Genomic DNA, 12702 nt, shown 5'->3' with positions numbered 1-12702 from the left:
TCAAGGCATACATCTCTTTTGAGTACTTATGTCCGTATAGTTTGGTGCCAGTTCGGTGTGCTTATACTCTTACGAATATAATCATTGTGACCAAACCCAGCGCTGACTATCTGTGAACTTGGCAGAACTAGCAGCCTTATCTTCAGGCTCTAGAACCCAAAGGCCGAGACTTATTCTTTTCTCAGCCGCAATCGCAAGATCGAGAAATCAGCAGTGCACCTAACGCTACATTAACATTTTACTCCCCGGCCAAGCTCGGTCGACAAGTTGACACCCCTTTATATAACCGAAGGATGTAGTTAGCTTATTAGTTACTCGGCATGCGTGCCACGTAGGCTTGGTAGTTTTTAGAGTCAACATTTTGGCACACCTAGTAGGACACAGTGCTAAAGCTACGAGGTTCATGACCATTGAGACATGGTCATTAAAAAAGAAAATAGGGATGGGTAAATCAGCGACTAACCTTCCACATATGGTCCAAAATCCAGATCACGATGATCTGTCACAAGCACAGAATTTTCCTGCTGCTATCACACCTGAAGCCACAAGTGCGATACGTCAAGAAAATGAAGTTAGTCTCGGCAGACAGCCTCGTGATGCGGAGGTCACCACCAAAAAGACAAAATGACTACTTGTCGAATGAATAATCGAGGACTGCGATGAGGATGGTGGTGAAGATTCTGATCCATAGACTAGATCGTTTCTTCGAAGAAGACTTAAAGAGCAATCTCATAATTTCAGTCGAGAAGTAAAAAAATATACTTAAGATAACATGCAGTAATGGTGATGCACACAACATATTGCTCAAACTATTGGTTAGTAAAGCTTACGAAGGTGGACCCGTCGATTGTTCCCGACAACTTCCACCTAAGAGTAATCCGTTATCAATGCTACAGGCCGAAACAAGATTAACTCAACTCAAAAAGATCGACTTGCAAAAAAGAGGAGGATCAAGCAGATCAGACTGATCTAACCAGAGAGTAGAAACAACATCTGTCGATATAATCAAAGTCCAAAGAATGATTGATTCGGCCTTCAAAAAAGGGCTGAAGTTCCCTAAATTTATCCATCTGTACCCAGCTTATGTAGAAAAGTTCGAATATCCTAAAGGCTTTAAGATCCCAAATTTTAGCCTTTTTGCTGAAGAATTGACATCCAAGGAAGTTTTCAATTTTGTAGAAGAAAATATCGTGACCAGAAACAATCATAATTGACAATGGCACAATCTTTACAGCCGAAAGGTTCAAATAATATATGGTGAACTTGAAAATCTGACTTGAACAATCCACGCCGTATTACCCACAAGCAAATGGATAGGCTGAAGCAAGTAATAAAGTTTTGATCAGCATTCTTGAAAAAATGATCAAGCCCTATTCACTTTAAAATCCTTTTCGAGTTCTGAAGCAACAACCAACCGTTGCCGTTGAAGCTCAGCAATTTGATGTTGGAGTTCGACAATTTGATGATCAAGGTCGGGTAACTGCGTTTTCTTTGCTTTAATGGCCTTAAACTCTGGCTGACTGGCTTCATGAGTCATCTTTGCAGCCTTTAGGTCATCCTCGACCCAGAGAGCCCGTTCAAAAGTAGTAAAGTACTGCATAGTCTGCTCCAAAACATTGGATAAGTAGACGACACTTTTAGTGCTCAGCCAGCCACCGGCTACAAGATCCTTCAAGCATTCTCCTACAGAGTTGAGGCCTTTACATTGAAGAACTTGTGAGGCCGAAAGGGATAGAAGTTCCTGCAACTTGGCGAAGACATTGGATTCAACAGCGGTCGTGGAAACCTCGGTCGATACGGCAGATGACTCGACTACTCCAGAAGTACTCGAGAAAAGAACGTCGAGCTCGATTTCCCATGAGGGCTGCACATGAAAAGATTTTTTTTTTTTAAAAAAGGAAAGTCGTAAAGAAGATAGCAGAGAGAATTTGTTTTAGACCTGCCGAGAGAAGACTTCGACCATGTCCCTTGGTTCATTGCTTGAACCTAGAGAGCTTAATGGCCGAGCCTAGTGTTTAAGACTATTTCTCAATTCAGGCGGTCGATGAAGGTTATCTACGTTTGACGGCCACTGAGGTGGCCAGAAAATATAAATAACACCATTCGGCGCATATAATTTTCGATGAAACGAGTAATTGCGCACCTGACATTTAATATTTTTTGGTTTAGAATTCAAAAGCAGGAAGTTTAATAATAGGATAATGAAGGTTCTTACAAAGGGCGAAGTAACCTCCTGTGAAGGAATGCTGAGATTTTGATCTTAGGGATGAATCGGCATCTCTGTCATCGCGTCCATCTCAACAGTAGGTACTGCTTCATGCCCCACGATTGCTTCGATAGTAAGAGAGTTGACTCGGCTAGCTGTTTCGATCACCGACTGAGGAATGGTGGTTGGTAGCTCGATCGATTGGGAGCACTTCACCAATAAAGGTTTTTCGCTCTCGTCTTCCTAAACAGGAAAGAGTTGTTCATTAGTTAAGAGGTCTAGTTAAATAGAAAATTACTAACAAAAATGGTCGTACCTCTTCTTCGATGATGATTATTGGTTTCTTTTTTGGATTTAGGGATGGGTTTTTTTCGGATAGAGCTATTAGGCCGATCGTTAGAGCAACAACCGGCCCTGGAATTACAGGACCCTCGACCAATGGAATGACGACTGGTTCGACCACAGCAGGAACAACGGGGGGAACTTCAGTTGTCTAAGCCATCAGAGGATTTTACGGTCCCCTTGCATAAACCTCTACGGTATGAGGAGTGAAAGATACGCTAGGATTTTATGGTCCCCTCGCCGAGACCTCTATCGGTGTGACTGGTACAATAGTGACCACCATTGGAGTCCGAGAGGCCGTGGGAGCTCGAACAGTTGTAGCATTCGTTGGAGAGGCAGGCTTCTTTTTTGCTATAACCGTTGCAGCCATGTCAACCAGCTTTGTTAGGCAACTCACTGAAAATAAACTCAAGTGAGGATGAAAGTTTTGAAGCAAGAGATAAAAATAAATAAAGGACATATACCTTGGGCCGCTTCTTTGGATTTTGTGGTGAGAGCTTTCTTTGGACGATTACCGAAAACCTTTTTGACAGCATCCTCGACCGATGTGCCAAAGAATTTTTGGATGTATACGTCCCACCAATCAGCAATAGTATTAGTGCTGTGAGTTTCAGGAACATTCGGCCGAAGGTGGAATTTCGTACACTTTTCTTGAAATTCTCGCTCGGCCTCTCTACACTATTTTTCTAACAAACAAGAGAGATGTTCTCAACTTAGAAGAGATTGGGAGGTAAGTAGAGGCATAGGGCATCCTTTGAGGTAGCCAAGTTGCCGAGCAGTAAAGTGGGGGTGGTAGACTTCCCAACTTGCGCGCCGAGCATCACAGCCAAAAAGAAGGTCGCGAGCTAGCACGAACACCCCCGGTTTTGTCAAAGATCAATGTCTTCAATCTCATCCCATGCCGAGGATGGAAGAAGAGGGGTATGCTTGATGAAGGCAAATCAGGAGCTCATCTTCATAGAGATCTTCTAGGCCAAAGAAGTATTTAAAGACTTCTTCAGCCGAGTGAGGAAAAGCTGATCTAAAGGCTAATTGGAGACCTAGTGCTTCAGAGGTTTTCAAATTGGGGATTTCTGGCCTCATGGTAGCAAAGTAGACTAGTAGCCAGAGTTGGAAAACCCAGAGTGGGCCGTTCTAGTATGGGTCGATTTTGGTGGCGGTCGCTTCGGCCAAACAACACATGAGGTTGGCAATGATGGTTGAGCTAAAAGTTAGAGTGTGACCACTGGCCAAGGCTTCGGCCACTAACATGTTTTTGATCAAACACTTATTCGACTTGGTACAAACAATAAATTTGTTGTACTAGTAGAACAAGAAGGCTTATGTTCCCCCTTCCGTAGGTCTTCCTCCCCTACGCCAACAAAGTGGTGGATGAGAGTGTTATAGTTATATAAGTTCTTATGCAGCTTCTGGACTTCTTCTTTTGGGGTTTCTTTTTTAGGGCTTCGACGACACATTCTTCAATAATGCTTTAAGGTCTAAGTTGAAGTGATACCTAGGAAGGACGACATCGACTGGAAGACCATATGGATACGTGCTAAGGATGGCAGATACGTCGAGCATGGTCGGGCCAACGAGGCCGAGAAGGAGTACCATTGTGTTGGTGGCCGAACACCAAAAACTCAAGGCTACCGTGAGAAGCTCCCAATCCATAGCAATCTCAATAATTGAGAGCTTGATAAGGTCATAAATGCCAAAAATTTTCCATTCTATGCTGAAAACTTTTCCATTTATTCGACCCAAGCTGCCCACGATGCAGTGGTCGAGGGCTAAGCTCCTTCAACCAATCATTCCTATGGAGTAGGGGTTTCAAACAGTGGGCTTTAAGCATTTCAATGATGGTCTTTAGGACAACATCCTTGAAAAGAGGTCCCAATATCTGGTGGGAAGGAATTAAATCACCTTCAAACCATAAGGTCTTGATAGCATTTCAGTTGATGAAGTCTATGCACTTGGCGCATTCCTTGGAAAGCTTAGTGATAAAAGTGTTAGAAGCCATTGTTGAAGAACTCAAGGATTTTTCTGGGTTTGGGAATTTCTAGGTTTCGAAATCTTCTGGGTTATGAGAGCAAATGGCAATAAAGATTCAAAAATTTTGAAAGCGTAAAGTTTGAATGGAAAATAACTGGGTATTTATAGGCATTCTGGAATAAAGATCAACCGTTTGATTTTCCAAATAAAGGTTAGAATCGACAGACGAATTGGATAATCATCATGGATATTCAGAAGACCTAGGTGAAATGACCGAGGTTTTCGTGGTTTGAGAATGCATGTTTGCGTGTGACAGCGGATTTAATGGTGAAGAGACTTTTTGATGGTTGCACGTTTCAAGGGTCATTATTAATGACAGACGAGTAGGCTGAAGAGTCATCACGTGGCAGAGCATCTGATATTAGGATTTGCCGAGTCCTAATTAGATCAGGATAAAGAGTCCTAATCCAAGTGTGGCTCTAACTCGGCTATGAGTGGTTTCACTACTATAAATAGAAGAAGGAATGCATCATCCAAGACCCCCTCCACTTCAACACACAGTCTGCCCTGTGCAAACTCGCGCTCTACGCGAAACCTCTCAACAACCTTGAGATTTTTATTTTCTTCGCCAACACATCTTCAGTTTGGATAAACAGCATTGTGAAGGCAACCGTTGAAAATCTTCAGTTTGGATAAACAGCAATGTAGTCGTAGAACCATTAGACCGCGAAGCATCTTTAGTTTGGATAAACAACACTGCTTCGAAACCGAATGGTTACCTATCCAAGTCTCGATCAACAAGGATTTTCAAGTCCTTGTTGGTAGAGGTCATCTCATCTGCCTTCTCGATGAAGTGAGGTGTTACAGATTATTGGGTTCGGCACATTGAACATCGAGTTGTTTTATGATTGGATATTCACAAGTAAGTTTTAGAGTTTGGCATTATAACGGCCGAACCACATTTAATATCAAGACATACTTCTTTTTTGAGTACTTGTGTCCATATAATTGGTGCCAGTTTGGCATGCTTATACTCTTACGAATATAATCACCGTGACCGAACCCGGTTCTGACGATCCATGAACTTGGCAGAACCAGCAGCCTTGTCTTCAGGCTCTAGAACCCAAAGGCCGAGACATATTCCTTCCTCGGCTGCAATATCAAGATCGAGAAGTCAGCAGCACACCCAACACTATATCAACATTTTACTCCTCGGCCAAGCTCGGCCAACGAGTTGGCATGCCCCGCACACAACCGAATAACGTAGTTAGCTTATTAATTACTTGGCTTGCATGCCACGTACGCTTAATAGGTTTTAGAGTCAACACTCATATAAAATATAAAATAAAAGAGTATGTGCGAAACTATCCCTTTCCCATGATCAAGTTTTCTTTTCTTTTTTTAATAATTAATGGTTTCTTTGTGTTTTTTAGGGCGTGAGGACTGTACATTTTGTCCATGCTAATAAAATTCGGTTTGCCATACATGGGGCCAAGTTGTATCGGAGAGTGGTGATTTGTCTAAAAACAATTGTTGAATATTTCAAGAATATATTCATATATTTGTTGGTTGAAAAGTTGGTTATATGCCCAACTGTTGCTTCTCTTCGAGTGAAACATTGCAGCATATGACATACTATATTTTATATATATGTTATGTGTGTGTGTGTGTGTGTGTGTGTGTGTGTGTGTGTGTGTGTGTGTGTGTGTGTGTGTGTGTGTGTGTGTGTAAATATATAATATATATTGGTGCTACATTTTGCAACATATGTGTGCAAAATATTGGTCTTGTTCTCAAAACTTCGTGAACTTAAAATAGTTATTTCGGATCCTATGATATTTAGGGCTATTATGGCAAAATTACCCCAAACATAGAATAATTATAGTAAGAAACTTCTACACATGGTGTAATATATTAGTTTGGAGGATTTGCAAAAGGGTATTCAAATTGAAGAAGAAACTCGAAATTGTGATACGAATTTTGCAAATCAAGATTTCTCCAAAGTTAACATTGTCGAAGGAAACAAATACAAAAAGAACTTCAAAGTCAAAATTGACAAAGGGAAGTTTAAAAAGACCAATTCCAATAACAATCAAAAGAATGCAAATGGTGTCTGCTACCATTATGGAAAGAAAGGTCATTATATTCGTGATTGTAGACATAGAAAAATAAGTGAGGAATATGTCAATAAGACCAATAGCGCAAATATGGTGGAAAACTCTGGAATTGATAACATTGTTGCAATGGTATCAATGATGCATATTGGCATGAATACCGAACTGAATATGGTAACGGCAATAAAATCCTCTGATTGGTGGCTCGACTCAGGAGCTACTATACATGTGTGCAATGACAAGGCACAATTCATGACATATGAAGTATCAATGAACAATCAAGAGGTTTTAATGGGGAATCATAATTCCGCCAAAGTTCTAGGAAAAGGAACCATTGAACTTCAGTTTACTTCTGGGAAGAAATTGACGTTACTTAATGTACTACATGTTTCAGAAATTAGAAAGAATCTTGTGTCTACAAATTTATTATATAAGAATGGTATAAAGACTGTTCTAGAGTCTGACAAGTTAATAATGTCGAAAAATGGAATGTTTGTTGGGAAGTGGTATTCTTGTGATGGGATGTTCAAACTAAGTATTAATAATAAAGTGAATTCTTCTGCTTATATTGTTGAATCTTCCTCTCATTTATGACATTTACGTTTAGCACATATAATTTTAGATCTTTAAAATACATGCAAACACTTGGTTTAATTGCTTGCAATGATGATTATAATGATAAATATGAAACATGTATTCTAGCGAAAATGACTAATAAGCCTTTTTCAACTGCTGATAGAAATACAAATTTATTAGACTTAATACACTCTGACATATGTGAATTTAATGGTGTTTTAACAGAGGAGGAAAAAGATATTTTATCACATTTATAGATGATTGTTCTAAGTTCACTTATGTTTATTTATTGTCTAATAAAGATGAAGCATTTGAGTGTTTTAAGCGCTATAAAGCTGAAGTTGAAAACCAAAAAGGAAGAAAAATTAAATGCCTTCGTAGTGATAGAGGTGGTGAATATTTTTCACATGAATTTGATATTTTTTGTGAAGAGCATGGTGTTATACATCAAAGAACTGCACCCTATCACCACAACAAAATGGTTTGGTAAAAAGAAAAAATAGCACACTTACTGAAATGATTAATTCTATGATGATTAATGCTAATACTCCAAAATATTTATGGGGTAAAGCATTGTTTACTACATGCCATATACATAATAGAATTACATCTACGAAGACACATGTGTCACCTTATGAATTTGGAAAGGAAGAAAACCAAATTTGTCATGTTTGAGAGTATGGGGTTGTGTAGCTTTTTACAAGGCATTGGACCTTAAGAGATCCAAGTTGGGTCCAAGAGGAATTAAAAGCATATTTGTAGGATATGCAGAAAATTCAAAGGCATATTGGTTGCTTAATTTAGATTCAAATACAAGAGTTGAGTCTAGAGATGTCGAATTTATAGAAAATAAATTCTATAATAACTACTCAATGTCTGGAAAAGAGAATGATCAAACATTTTTCTCTAATCCGGCTAGTAGTCATTCTCAAGGTGAGAAAATAAAACAGTCTGAAACTGTTAATGAACCAAGGAAAAGCCAAAGAGTAAGAAAAGAAAAGACTCTATACTCTGATTTTATTGCATCTTAATCTATTGTATTTTTAGTTGAAGGAAATAGAAAAAAGGTTCCTAAAAAATACCCATATTGTTGAATGTTGAGGATGATCCTAAAAGTCTAAGCGAAGCAATGACTTCAAGAGATGTAGCCTTTTGGAAAGACCCTATAAATGATGAATTTGAATCATTAATATCTAATCAAACATGGGTTTTAGTAGACTTGTCCCAAGGATCAAAAGCAATAGGTTGTAAGTGGGTATTTAGACGATACAAACGAGTCTATTTAGACATTTAAAGTCAAGCTGGTTGCCAAAGGTTTTAAGCAAAAAAGAGAATAGACTATTTCGATACATATGCACTAGTAGCTAGGCTCACATCAATTAGAATATTGTTTGCATTGGCATCTTTATATAATTTGCATGTGCATCAAATGGATGTGAAAATAGCATTCTTAAATGGTGATTTGGATGAAGAAGTCTACATGGAACAACCAGAAGGTTTTGTTCTCCCTGGGAATGAAAAGAAGATTTGTAAATTAGTAAAGTCATTATATGGATTGAAGCAAGCACCAAAACAATGGCATGAAAAGTTTGATTTTGTCATTTTATCATATGGATTTAGACATAACAGTGCTGATAAATGCATATACTCTAAATTCGCAAATGATTATGGTGTTGTTATATGTTTATATATCGATGACTTGCTAATTTTTGGTACAATCATAAAAGGTGTATCTGAAACTAAAGAGTATCTAAATTCAAAATTTAAGATGAAGACTTGAATGAAGTAGATACTATCTTGGGAATTAAGGTAAAGAAGCATAGTAGGGGTTACGCTTTGTGTCAGTCACATTATATAGAAAAATTGCTTCTTAAGTTTAAGTATCTACAAATAAAAGAAGCAAATACCCCTTATGACCCTAGTGAAACTTTGCTTAATAATTCTTGTAGGTCCATTGCCCAGCTTGAGTATGATAGTGTAATCAAAAGTTTAATGTATGCTATGCATTGTACCAAGCCAAATATCACATTTGCAATAAGCAAACTTTCTAGATACACTAGTCATCCAAGTACTGCTCATTGGAAAGCAATAAATAGAATTTTTCGTTATCTTAAAAGAACTATAAACTTGAGTTTAACTTTCTATGAGTTTCCAGCAGCACTTGAAGGATATTCAAATGCAAGTTGGATAACAAGTGCTAATGATAATAAGTTTACATCATGGTGGATTTTTACAATTGCCAGAGGAGCAATATCTTGGGCTTCGAAGAAGCAAACATGTATAGCACATTCAACTATGGAATCTGAATTTATAGCATTAGCGGCAGCAGGTAAAGAAGTGGAATGGATTAGAAATTTGTTATTAGAAATAGAGTTGTGGCCACAACCAATGACATCCATTTCTTTATACTGTGATAGTGAGGCTACTTTGTCTAGAGCATACAATAAGGTAAACAAAGGAAAGTCTAGACATATTAGCTTGAGACATGAATATGTCAAGCAATTAATAACTGATGGAGTTATTAATATTATGTATGTTAAATCAAGTAATAACTTGGCAGATCCATTAACGAAAGCACTTTCAAGAGCTTTGGTAGTTAGTACATCTAGTGGAATGGGGCTAAAACCCTCTACTGAAAATTAGCCACCAATAATGGTAACCTGACTTTGTCTAGAACATCACTAGTTTAAAAGTTTAATGGGTAATAACAAGTTATTGTTGAGTGGTTGTGAAAGCACTGAAAATTAATATATAGCTCATTCCAGGATGATCAGTGCAAGACTGCTACGTTTAGGAGGATGAGTTTTATCTCTTAATGAGGTTATTTGTAGTTATGTCTATAGTAGTAGGGACATGGGAAGGAACCTCACTTATATGAACATAAGAAATGGTGCCGCTTCTACCAAGAGTTCGGTGTTCTCTTGTAAATGTTCATGAAACCAGGATGAAGCACAAGGCCATAATAGTGCTTAATTAGTTCATAAATTTCTTTAAGGAAATCAGGCATAATCATGTGTGTAGTGATCCCGGCTTTAACATAAGAATAGGTGGTTTAAACTTAGGTCACCATCGCATTCGTTATAACTTTGAATTACTTACACTAATTAAAGGTTTAATTCGAAAGACACCTTTATTGTATGCATGATTATATCGGTATGCTTGTGATTAATTATAAAGAGAGAATTATTGTAATACTATTTTTATATATTCTTAAAATAGGGAAGGATTGTTGAATATTTCAATAATATATTCATATATTTGTTGGCTGAAAAGTTGGGTATTTGCCCAACCATTGCTTCTTTTCGAGTGAAGCATTGCAGCATATGACATACTATATTTGATATATACGTTATGTGCGTGTGGGTGTGTGTGTGTGTGTGTGTGTGTGTGTGTTTGTGTGTGTGTGTGTGTGTGTGTGTGTGTGTGTAAATATATAATATATATTGGTGCTGCATTTTGCAGCGTGTGTGTGCGAAATGATGGTACCAAATGGTTGGATTTAATTCAACTTTGTATCTTGTGGTTGAACTACAACTTTTGGTTAAAAGACATGATGTTTACTCAAATTGTATAAGTATAATTAAAAGATATAAATAATCAATATTTATTTTCTAAAAATTTCTAAATAGAAGATATGTCTTTTGGGTCAACACTATTAAGAAGAGTTGTATATCTTCAACTAAAATGAAAGAACTCGATGAACGGGTGCTTTAATGCCTATAAATACCTATTGTGGCATAATGTTTCACACACAATTTTTTGAAATTTGTTTCTACATTCCTTCCTCTCTTTTCTCTTCATCACATTCATACAATTTCTTTCTAGTTATTTTTAAGAGAATACAATTCGGTTTTGCTAATCGAATATTCATACTTTGTTGTATCTTGAAGTGACTTGCCAAAAACCTTTAGTAAACTCATTCGAGTGGGGGCAAATAACACTTTAAGGAAACAATTCAAGTCGTACCTCAAAGTCATCATTCGGATTATTCTCTATATTTCGACATTTTAGTCTAACAACAACTGGTATTCAAGCTTCTATACATGCAATCCAACCTACAGCGTATTTGATGTTTTTCATTTACATGAATAATAGTTTGGCTATGATTTAACTTCTTAATTGTTTAATTAGGATCATAGGATTGCTGGCACTTGGAGAAGGCTGGCACAATAATCACCATGCATTTGAGTTCTCAGCTCGGCATGGATTTGAGTGGTGGCAAATTGATGTTACTTGGTACGTGATCAGATTTCTTCAAGCTGTTGGTTTGGCTACAGACGTAAAACTTCCTACCGAGACTCAAAAGAAAAGAAGTCCTTTATCCAATAAAATCAATGAGGAAAGCTTGAAGGAAAACTAGAAAATGGAATGATCGATACAATATATATACTTCTGGTTTAAATGTGCTTTCGACTATAAGAGCATCTCTAAAGGCGATGTCAAATTGTTCACATAAGTTATAACAGTAAAAAAAAAAAAAGAACCACTATTGTTTCAACTGAAATGCCAAATCCTATGTGGCATGACATGGAATGACAACAAAAGGGCTTGCTATCAAATTTGACAGCAGCTTCAAATACATTTTAATTTATTATTAAATACTTTTTACTAATATTTTATTGTTTTAAAACATTTATGACTTGTTGATGATGATGAAGAGTCAGTCTCAGCCGATGATGATGAATAGGAACTACAAGGTTTGGCCTCAACCGATGCCTTAATTCATTGCCCAAAAGCCGCCGCCATTGAATCTTAGCCTCGTTGGGTTCACCATGGGCGGTGACTCTGACTATTTACCCATGCCATGCCCATGTTCCACCTTTGAAGGAGATCTTACAAGATATGGCGAAAGCGGAGTGGGTGTTGATGGGTATGGGTCAATGAAAGAGTTGATTTGGCTTCCTTCACCTGAAAATGATGACGATGAGGGTGGTGGCTGATTTAGTGAGAGGGATGTGGAGGACCATGTGGAGGTGGAAAGGAGGTTGATCATGATTTGACTCAGTTCGACATGGTGCACCCAATTTATAGTGGGGTTGCTTGTAACAATGCTTTGGATAATAGGGTGGCTGATCAGGATACCCATAGTGTTCAATTGGAGGAAGAGAATCTGACATTGAAGGAGAGGCTTTTCTTGATGGAGAGGGAGTTGGTGGATTTGAGGAGGATGATGCAGTTCATTGTGAGAAAGGACCATGTGATGGGGGAGGTCAACGAAGTGGTGGTGGCAAATGGATCTAGATAATGTCAAAACAGAAATTATGAAAAATAAAATAATAATTTAATTTGACATATCAAGTGGAGAGTAAAATTTTAAAATATGTCAAAATATGACATAAGCTATCAAATTTAAATTTTTTGTTTAAAATATGACATCTCCTTTGGAGATGGTCTAATTAGTGCAAAAATTACTGGAAAATAGGTATTCTGTGAGAATAAATTCAAATGTGAAGATAATGTCATATTATATATATCTCTAATCTTGATCAATGT

This window comes from the organism of the source record quoted next, unplaced genomic scaffold (genome assembly GCF_019419815.1).
Source record: "Pyrus x bretschneideri cultivar Hongxiangsu unplaced genomic scaffold, Pyrus_bretschneideri_v1 Contig13, whole genome shotgun sequence".
Lineage (NCBI taxonomy): Eukaryota > Viridiplantae > Streptophyta > Magnoliopsida > Rosales > Rosaceae > Pyrus > Pyrus x bretschneideri.
This window is presented reverse-complemented; position numbering follows the sequence as displayed.